At 45.3% G+C, this 10,000-nt stretch overlaps 1 non-coding gene across 1 annotated transcript; it reads right to left on the bottom strand.

Moving 5' to 3' along the window:
- Window positions 1–3,639: 3,639 nt before the first annotated feature.
- Window positions 3,640–3,758, bottom strand: LOC134543859 (5S ribosomal RNA). Its single transcript, XR_010077308.1, has one exon. It is a non-coding gene; the product is annotated as a 5S ribosomal RNA (ribosomal RNA).
- Between the last annotated feature and the right edge of the window lie 6,242 nt (window positions 3,759–10,000).

Genomic DNA, 10,000 nt, shown 5'->3' on the forward strand with positions numbered 1-10,000 from the left:
AGAGGCCACCATTTCAGATGTGCGCGGGTGCGCGGGCTTGGCTCGTGGCTTCTTCGACGCAGCCTTGCCTTTCTTCGGGGAAGCTGCCTGTGATGGGGCAACAGCTGGTGCTGCAGTCGCTGCTGCGGTATCTGCCATGACGAGACTGATCCTACAGAATGCAAGAGCAAAGTGAAAATAAAATTTTTCTCTCTGCAAATATCTGGTTACCCAATTTTCTGGTTGCGGACGGTTCAGAAAATTCTCGATGCCTTGCTCACGTAGGGAGCAGCGCACTTTGGACAGCGAAAGTAATGTAGGGCTTCTTTAGCACTGATTTTTCAATGTTTTCTAAATGTCAGCAGTCTACGATGACATAATGGGCAGTTCCACTAATAGTGTAATTTTTTTATGGCAGCTGCACTGTTTAATTTGCACTGCGAGCTGTTTAAATTTACTGCTACACCAAACAGGGAACTTTTCATTTGCAGATGTTATTCAAGGAATCAAATACGTAATTTGTGCTGGAATCACTTGAAAATGGTTAAATTAACTTAGGTATACTTTAGTGTATAGTATGCTGAAAATGTGGAGATAATTTCATGAAGGCTGTTTGCTGTGGAAGCACTAGCAAATCACCTTGTTCAGTGCCACCTGGAATGGCTTTCTTCGTGCACCTCCAAGGATGATGTGATTATTATTGTGAGTAAATTTTGTTTACATTTTCATTGTGTGAATAATAAAACTTTTAACTGTACACACAACAAGCATTTCACTTGGATCTGATGCATTCTCAAGAGTGCAGTTTCTGTTTAGCTTTTAAAACTGGCTGCCCTTCAATTCACTCAAGGTGCAGATGCAAGTTGCTGATGAAGTATTCCACACACATGCTACATTGGAGAAATATTTTAATAAAAATTAAAACTCTTGCAGGATTTCGAATAAAAACTATCCTATTTATCCCTTCTATGTTTTGGTACTGCGAAATTGAGAGAGGTAAGTAAGTTGTGAGGTTATTTTTACTTGCTTGCATGTGAGGTTAGCAGAGCAAAAATATTTTTGAAATTGCAGATACATGGTCACTTTATTTCGTTGCAAACATTTATAAGCTCGTAATCTTATTTAAAGTCTCCATACTTAATGCGTTTGGAAAACCTTCTTTCTCTCAATTTTACAATGGAACAAAATTTTACTTGTATGTGTACATTAATTCCATCTCTAAATGATGTAGGTTTACGCACCGAGATCAGGTACATTGTAGAGAGAAAAACACACGAGTACCTGCTTATTTTGAAGTTTTAATGAGTATATTAAAAAAAAAAAAAAAAAAAAAAACGATAAAAATATAATTGAAAAAGTATATTATTCACGTATTTTTGAGGATGAGGGGAGGGGGTGTTTTTGTCCGATGGTCGTTTATCTTTAAAGAAATTTCCGTTGGACCTGTGCGTTCTTGCTCTGCCAATTCTCGAAAAATGAAATATTTTAAGTCGTCTTTTATGTGCTAACTTCATTATATTTGGCTGCATTCGTATTTTTATTAGTTTTGAAACATTCATGTCACGGAAAATAATCATAAACCAGGACAAAAACGTTTTGACTAAATGTTCTAGGTTGGTTGTAAAACATTTTCTTATTTTATTTCACATCGGAAACATCTGTTAAGTTGTAAGCTTTGTAATGAATGCGACAGTCACTTGTTCGCTGAAGTGTTTGTTTAAGAAATTAGTATTGTAAATTTGTTTATGGTCTTGTTAAATGAAATTTTAAGTGAAATCATTTGGGAAAACAGAGGCTACAGGAATTTTCAACACAACTTGATGACCGACGTTGTGACTAGTGTGGGAGTGTGTGCTCGTGTAAATATCAATTTTTCTTACTCCTCGTGCCGGTCAACAGGAAAACAGCGAGTGTGTTATCTCATCGCGGGCGTGTGATTGCGTGTGGTAAATTGTGCTAGGTTAATTACCGCAAAACTCCACTGTGTGCAAATATGTAGTGTGTCGCTGTATGCAAATATTTGGTATGTCTTTTTTTTTTTTTTTTTTTTTCAGGCAATACACACTTTGAATTTTACACAATTTCGATGCTGCAACCTAAGTGTATACATGCGAATAGGATTGCTTAAATGAAAAAGTAAAGTAGGAGGTAAGTGCAAATGTTTCCAGGAGGTTATGCACACACAATCTATTTTATGAATTAATAGTTATTATCTAAGAAAATGATAGAAGATTATAAATAATGTGTGCAGAATAATACAGAATTTGCATGTTACACAAAAAAAAAATATATATATATTCCAAATATTGTTAGCAAAATGCACCTAGATTAGTGAGCTGGATTTTTTTTTTTTTTTTGTATTTTTGTTCTGTTGATCCCACGTGGAGTCAAGGCTCCGGGATATAGAACATGTATGTGCAGACAATTAATATTTACATGATGCAAGTTACCAAGAAAAAAAATTTCAAAAAAAAAAAATACATAACATGTTACACAATTTAACTTTATGCAAAACATGAAGCAGCTGTTATCACAAGTCCATTCAACAAATTAACAGTTCAATTTCTCTATTATCAATCAAATTAAAGAATAGCTTCAGAGGGTAGGTAGGATATTCTAGAAGAATTTTTTTTACTGTTTTTTTTTTTAATACTGGTAAATTGTTTTAGTTATTTTCTGTGATATTAAGTTGTAAAGTTTTACTCCCAAGTAATTTAGTCCATTTTCAAATCGCCTAGTGTTATGTTCAACTATCCTCAATTTACTAGCATTTCTGGTGTTATACCTATGTGCGAATATCTAAAAAAAAAAAAAAAAAAAAAAAAAATAATAATTTTTTTTTTCTTCTTTTTCTTAAGAATGAATAAAAAGTTTCTAGAACGTATTCATTTATGGCAGTCAGGACTTTAAGTTTTTTGAATTTTGGTCTGCAGTTAGATGATTTTTTATCTTTTGTTATTATTCTAATAGCTCCTTTTTTTTTTTTTTTTCCCCCAATGTTATATGGCAGAAAGAGTAGAGCTATGGCTACTGTGACATCATGCATTGATGGGAAGGTTATTGTTGGATAACAAAAATTTAGATGATATAATTTTTATTTTTTTCCATACACAACACATTGCAGGTACAATTTTACAGGTTACAGCTGTACCACCTCTAGTATTGCTGCCGACCATCCAACAAATGAGCACACTAAACAGGCATTGATGACATTGTTATCAACGTCTTTTTGAATCTCTCATTATTATACATAACTGCCCACTGAAACAGAGAAACTTCAAAATAGGTGTGTGTGTGTGTGTTTATATATATATATATATATATATATATATATATATATATATATATACATATATACATATATACATACATACATACATACATACATACATACATATACACTTATATATTTATTTTTTCACTTTGAATTTTGTATGAGGTATACACATGCAAAGATTCACAGCTACTGGGTGGGTGAGTGAGTGAGTGAGTGAGTGAGTGATTGATTGATTGATTGATTGATTGATTGATTGATTGATTGAGAGAGAGTGAGTGTGTGTGTTAGGGGGGGGGGGGAAATGTGGTGATTATGGGGGAAAAAAAAATTTAAAATTGAAATTTTTAAAAAAAAATTTTTTTCTGTAGGGTGCAAAATAGTAGTGCCAACGGCACGTGGTGTTCCCAAGCGGTCACCCATCTAAGTACTAACCACGCTCGACGATGCTTAACTTCGGTGATCGGACGAGAACCGGTGTGTTCAACGTGATATGGCCGTTGGCAATGATATAGATGTTTTTTTTTTGCAGTTTGTATTTGCCACTCGAAATAGCTATACCAGGTGTGATTGTTACAAACAACAGGAGAAATCGTGTAATGAACACTCTTTTACTTCCCCCCCCCCTCCCCACACACAACACCCACCACCCTCACCATCCCAACCACCAAAGCCCTCTTCAAAATACACTCTCACACACACACACAAACCCACACTCTATAACTGATGAACATTACCATAACTTCTTAAAGCCATTAGATAATATTTAACTCAAGAAAGGTATTGTGATATGTTTAAAGAAAGAAAGGTGAAACCTTTAACTTTACCAGCAGGTATTAGTATCACTGAGGTATCTTCTAGGTTGTAGCAGCAATAGTAGTAATAATAATAAAATTAAATAAGGTAATAAAAAAGAAAAGTTATACATGTGATCAAATCATGAATGTATAAAACTGGAATGAATTTAAATTTTTTTTATTTTTCTTCATAGGCTGTTTTGAAATTGATGAGTAAGTGCCTCTTCTTTTAAATTTTTTAATGCTGAACACTGTTACATAAGAGATGAATGTTTAGAAAATTTAAAAAAAAAAAAGCTAGCCCAGCCCCCTCCCCCCCTCACACAAAATCCAAACAAAAAAAAAACACCCTCCTTCAAAACATCACATAATCATCCAGCCAGCAGTGCAGACGAGAAATTTGCACTCGGGGCCGCCATTTTGACGATAAATTCTTGCATGGCACACCAAAGGTAGGAAAGAATTTAAAAAAATAAAAATAATGGGCGAGCACCCTCGCGTCTGCCTGTAGAAAATGAAGTTAAAAGTAACATAACCTAAAGACAGGCACACACTAGGGTGCTCCCAGGCGGTTGAGAAATTTTTTCCCGCCAAAAGACTTATATATATTATTTATTTTACTGTTTTTGGCAGGGGGCTATGTCGGTCTGTGTGCAAAGTAGTTCCTACTCCCGCCGCCAGGAGCGCGCGCGGTGGGTAGCGATGTTGTTTTTTCTGCTTTCATTTGTTTATTATTTAGAGGGTTAATGCTATGTAAATGTACGCAAGTTTGGTTATGTGTCGGTAGTTGTGCGAGATTTAATTTCCGAAACGAAATTTGACTTTCATCGGCCTGCATTTCTCACTTATTCGGAAAATACATGTGTGTTTATGTATGTATAATAATCGAGTGATTTTGTAATAATTTGGAAGTTTTGTTTGCGTGTGCGATGTGGGGAAGAAAAGGTGTGCACACGAGTCCTAGGGCTATATTTTTTTTTATTGCGAAATATTTACTTCATGTGGTGAAAAATTTTAAATTATTTGTGATGCAAGTGAAATTTTTTTTTTTTTTTCAGTTGGGTGATGTGTTTGTCCTCGTTTGTGTGCAAGGAAGCAAACATGCTGAAGGTAAGGGGCCATAAATGACACTTTAAAATATTAGTTTACCATTAATTTTGGTTAAATATTAAATTGCCATATAAGTAAAATCATGTCAACTGTTGTATTCCACCCAGTATAAGCTGTTAGTAATGGGTACTTAATATAAATAGAATAAATGTAAGCATTTTCGTCTGCATGAAAATTCACTTTTTTTTTGGATCCATTTGTACTGTGGGTAGTTAAATAGTACATTATGTTGTTTTTACTTCGAAGTACAAAACATCTTGTGCATGATTGCAAATTCAAACGCAGTTAAGCATAATATGAATTCGAATTATGTGTGTGTGTGTGTGTATATATATATATTTTTTTCAGTTTTTTTTTTTTTTTTTTTTTTTTTTTTTTTTTTTTTTTTTACTGTGTCCAGTTTTAGCACAAATGGAATTATTTTTAAAGTGAATCGATGCAACTGGTCTTTGCCATTAATATTGATATATGATCTAACTAAATTAAATAGAAAGGATTTTTTTATTTATTTTTTGATATATATAAATATATTTGTAGCAATGTACTAATGACCACAGAAGTAAGCAAAAAAAAAAAATATATATATATATCTCAGCCAGTAAACCATGCGTCTTAAAGACTTTTTTTAATGAAAATATTTCTGCCTTGGTTAAGCTTACATTTACTATCATAGGGATTGAGGGAATTGTAGAACAGCAGCAGAAGCATTTCCTTTCATGATCATGTTCTTGGTCCTGAAAAGGACCGTTTATGTAAGCATGTGCACACCAGACCTGCTCACTTGGAGCTGGTGTATTTGGTGACAGCCTTGGTGCCCTCGCTGACAGCGTGCTTGGCCAGCTCCCCGGGCAGCAGCAGTCTCACGGCCGTCTGTATCTCGCGGCTGGTGATGGTGGAGCGCTTGTTGTAGTGGGCGAGGCGGCTGGCCTCTGCCGCGATGCGCTCGAAAATGTCGTTCACGAAACTGTTCATGATGCTCATGGCCTTAGATGATATGCCAGTGTCCGGATGAACTTGCTTCAACACTTTGTAGATGTAGATTGCGTAGCTTTCCTTCCTCTTGCGCTTCTTTTTCTTGTCGCCCTTCGAGATGTTTTTCTGGGCCTTGCCCGCCTTTTTGGCTGCCTTACCGCTCGTCTTGGGGGGCATCGTAGGTCTGAGCTGTGCCGCTGTCGCTAGATGAGTGAGACGGGAACTGAATTTTTTTCGTGAAAAGTTTTCTTGGCTTCTTGTTGCGCGACCAATCGGAGCGCTCCGCGGCTCGTGATTGGTCGCGCTCCGCGGAGGGACGTGTAACAAAAGTAATTTCCAGCGGCCGGGGCGCCACTTTCTCGTAGGTTGCGGACCAGTGTACAGCTTCTTCCTGGTAGCTTGTGTTTTGGTTCGATTTCTTGTGTTCAGTGGTGATTTGTGCATCGAAGTGCTATATTTCGACATCTACGTACCTTCAGGCATCAGCACAGGTGTTTGTGCGTCGGGGCTCTGCCTAGTTACATTTTAAACTGTGTTTCTTACTTCGTGTTACTATGTAAACATTCTGCTTCGTCGGTGATGGATCGATTGTGAGTGTGGGAGTATCGATTCTGTCGCTTTGTGCTTACCTGCAACCAAGATGGCCGACAAAGACACTTTATCATTTCCATTGGGGCAACCTCCACTTTCGCCTCTTCCACCTCGCTCCCAGGGTGCGAATAAATTTTGGGCGACTCCTGGTCGGCATTCTGCTCATGCGGTTTCGTCCTCTTCCGATTCTGATGACGCTTCGCCACCTGGTAGCCCTGTTGAGAGGAAGCCTGCCAAAATATCGAAGGATGCGGCAAAGGCTATTGTATCTCGCCACTGGTTTGCCTCTCAGCGCCCGAACGACGATGGTGGTAGCACGCCTTCTTCACGCGCCATTGCCCGGGCCGATCTACACAAGTCCCGGCGCACCCAGCTGGACTCCACTTTGGCGCTGAAGCGCCGTGCTGGCTCTTCAGTTGATGCCACAATTGACGCCGTGGCCCGGGGCTGCGCTCCTGCTGCTTCCACTTCGCGGGTGCCATCCTGGCCGGATGATTTGCACCGCATCGACTCTGACGGCCCTGGTGTGAGCCCGCGGCGTCGGGGCTCGCTCCCCGATGTCCATTTGCTCCACCAGGTTGAGGAGACCTGGCGCAGCCTCGCCGCCGGTGCGCCCCTGCCTGGCTCTACTGCCGGTGGGCCCATCTCCAGTTGCCCGGGGCCGTCCACTGATGGCGTCGGTGCTGCCATGGCGTCGGCGCAGGCGGCTTCGGGCTCCCTGTCCCGGGGACCGCGCCGGTCTGCTGTGGCGGACCCTGGCGTGCCTGGCCTGGCCGTCGGTGTCCCTCGTGGCTGTCCCGGGGCTGCCTCTGACACTGCGTCTGTGCCGGGTGTCCTGGCGGCGGCCGACCGTGTTGTCCCGCCGGCCCAGCCTGGTCTTCCTTCGACGCCTGCGCCTGCTGTGGCCCCTCGCCCGCCCGGGCTGTCACCGGATAGTGGTACTGCGCCACGGCGCATTCCGCCAATTGTTGTCAATACCAAACTGAATGTTGACGCCATTCGCGGGAACCGGTCGCTGCGGCAGAAGCTGCAGGGGAACTTCACCGTGGACTATCTTCGGGGCTATCCACGCTATCACCCCACAAGCCTGCACGACCGGGAGGCCCTGCTGACGTATTTCCGGGACCATGGCATCCCTTGCCACACGTTTCCATTGGGTCGGAAGACTTCACCCCGGATTGTCCTGGCGGGTCTCCCCTCCGAGACTTCCCAGGACTCGGTCCTGGAGGAACTGCGTGCCGTTGGGGTGCACCCCGAGTCGCTCCGGCCCCTCACTTCGGAGCGCGAGCTCCACCGGGGCTTCATCAGATTTCTCGTGGTCCTCGCAGATGCCGCGCAGGTCGCCAAGGCCCGAGCAGTCCGGCACCTAGCTGGCCTCACCGTCCAATGGGAGGAGTTCCGGGGCACGGCGCGGCCTCTTCAATGCCACCAATGCCAGAGGTGGGGACACCACGCGGCGGACTGTGGAAATCCCTTCCGCTGTCTCCGCTGCACCCAGCACCACGTCCGCGGGTCCTGCCCGAAGCTACCCGACGAGCCTCCACAGTGCGTGAACTGCTCGGGACCACATCCGGCGAATGCTCGTACCTGCCCCACTTACGTGCAGTTCATCGAGGGGCAGCTGCGTCGCCAGGGACCAAAGCCTCGTCCGCCGGGCCAGGACGCCTCTGCGGCGCCTCCTCGGCAGCCCCGTGCTCCGCTTCAGTTCCAGCGCCGGCCGCACGAGGACATGTTCCCGCCGCTCCCTTCGTTCTCTCTTCCGTCATGCCCCTCTGCCGTTTCCTACGCTGGGCTAGTGGCTGGCCAACCTGCGGCGCGTTCCCCGTGCCCACCTTTGGCCCCGGTCCCCCCTGCGCCCCAGCTACCCTCTCTCTTTTGTTCCGTGCCTGGTCCACCTCCAGTTGACTCTTCTTCTGTCTTGTTGCGCGCCCCTCCTCCTGCTCCCACCACTGCTGCAGGTGTTTCGCCTTCCCTCGCTCCTCCCAGCCTGGTGCAGCCGGCGTGTCCCCCGGTGTCGCGAGCGCCTTTGGACTCGAGGGCTGAGGAGGGCTCGCGGGCTGTGCAGCTGCCCGCTGCTTCCTCCCTCGCTGCAGCTCCTGCTCCGGCTCCTGCCCCCCTGCCAGTCCCTTCGGACTGCCCCTCCGCGCCTGTCCTCCCTTCTGATTCCTCTCTGCCGCCTTCCGTGCGCCCTCCGCCCGTGTTCCCGGCTTCCGCTCCCTTTCCTGTGTTTTTTGAGACTTTCAATTGGCTCGCCCGGCTGAATCTCCTCCCGTGGCTGCCGTTCTTTGCCGATGCCATCTTCCGCATCTCTCAGGCTCCTACCCCTCTTCTCCAGGCCGACATTTATTTCCAGTCCATTTTCCACTTCCTCCGGACTGTGCTCCCAGCAGCTTAAGTTTGTCCTCTGGAATGCCCGGGGCATTCGAGCGAAGCTGGGGGACTTCCGGCACTTCCTGTCCACTGAACGGCCTGCCCTTGTCCTCCTCTCTGAGACATGGCTCAAACCCGATCTCCCCTTCTCCGTGCCTGGGTACGTCATCTATCGCTGGGACCGGGACACTCGTGGGGGTGGTGTTGCTCTCCTCATCCTGTCTACCATCCCGCACCATCAGCGCGCGCTGCCCCCTCTCCGCAATGCCGAGGCGGTGGCGGTGCGTCTCCATCTGGCTCCTCATCCTCTCACTGTGTGCTCCGTCTATCTCCCTGAACATGGTCCCTTCCCGGGAGACGACTTGCGTGCTCTCTTCCATCTGGACGCGCGCGTGGTCGTGGGCGGGGATTTCAATTGCCGGCATCGCGCTTGGGGCTGTGTGTCCACGAGCAATCGGGGCACTCAGCTTCAGCGCCTCGTTCAGGGTTCCCCCCGTCTCGCCATTCACGCTCCCCCCTCATTCACTTTCATTCCATGTCACGTCCGGCAGCGGCCGAGTGTCCTCGACCTCCTCCTTTCTGTTGGACAGGTGGCTGTGTCGGGGCTCGAGGCCCGGGCCGAGCTCACGTCAGATCACACCCCTGTCGTTGGTTTCGTTCGTACCGATTCTCTCCCCCTCCATGGACCCCGCCCGTGGTTCGACTTCAGTCGTGCAGATTGGGGTGCCTACCGGTCTCATCTGGATAGGCACCTCGATCTGCACTTCCATGTCGCTTCCCCGCAGCAGCTCGATGAGCGCGTGCACGTTTTCAGTGATGCTGTGCTCGCGGCTGCTGGCGCCACCATTCCTCTCCGCTCCACTGTCATTCGTGGCACTCCCTTTCCTCCCTACCTTCGACACTTCAT

Source organism: Bacillus rossius, unplaced genomic scaffold (genome assembly GCF_032445375.1).
Source record: "Bacillus rossius redtenbacheri isolate Brsri unplaced genomic scaffold, Brsri_v3 Brsri_v3_scf22, whole genome shotgun sequence".
NCBI classification, from domain to species: domain Eukaryota; kingdom Metazoa; phylum Arthropoda; class Insecta; order Phasmatodea; family Bacillidae; genus Bacillus; species Bacillus rossius.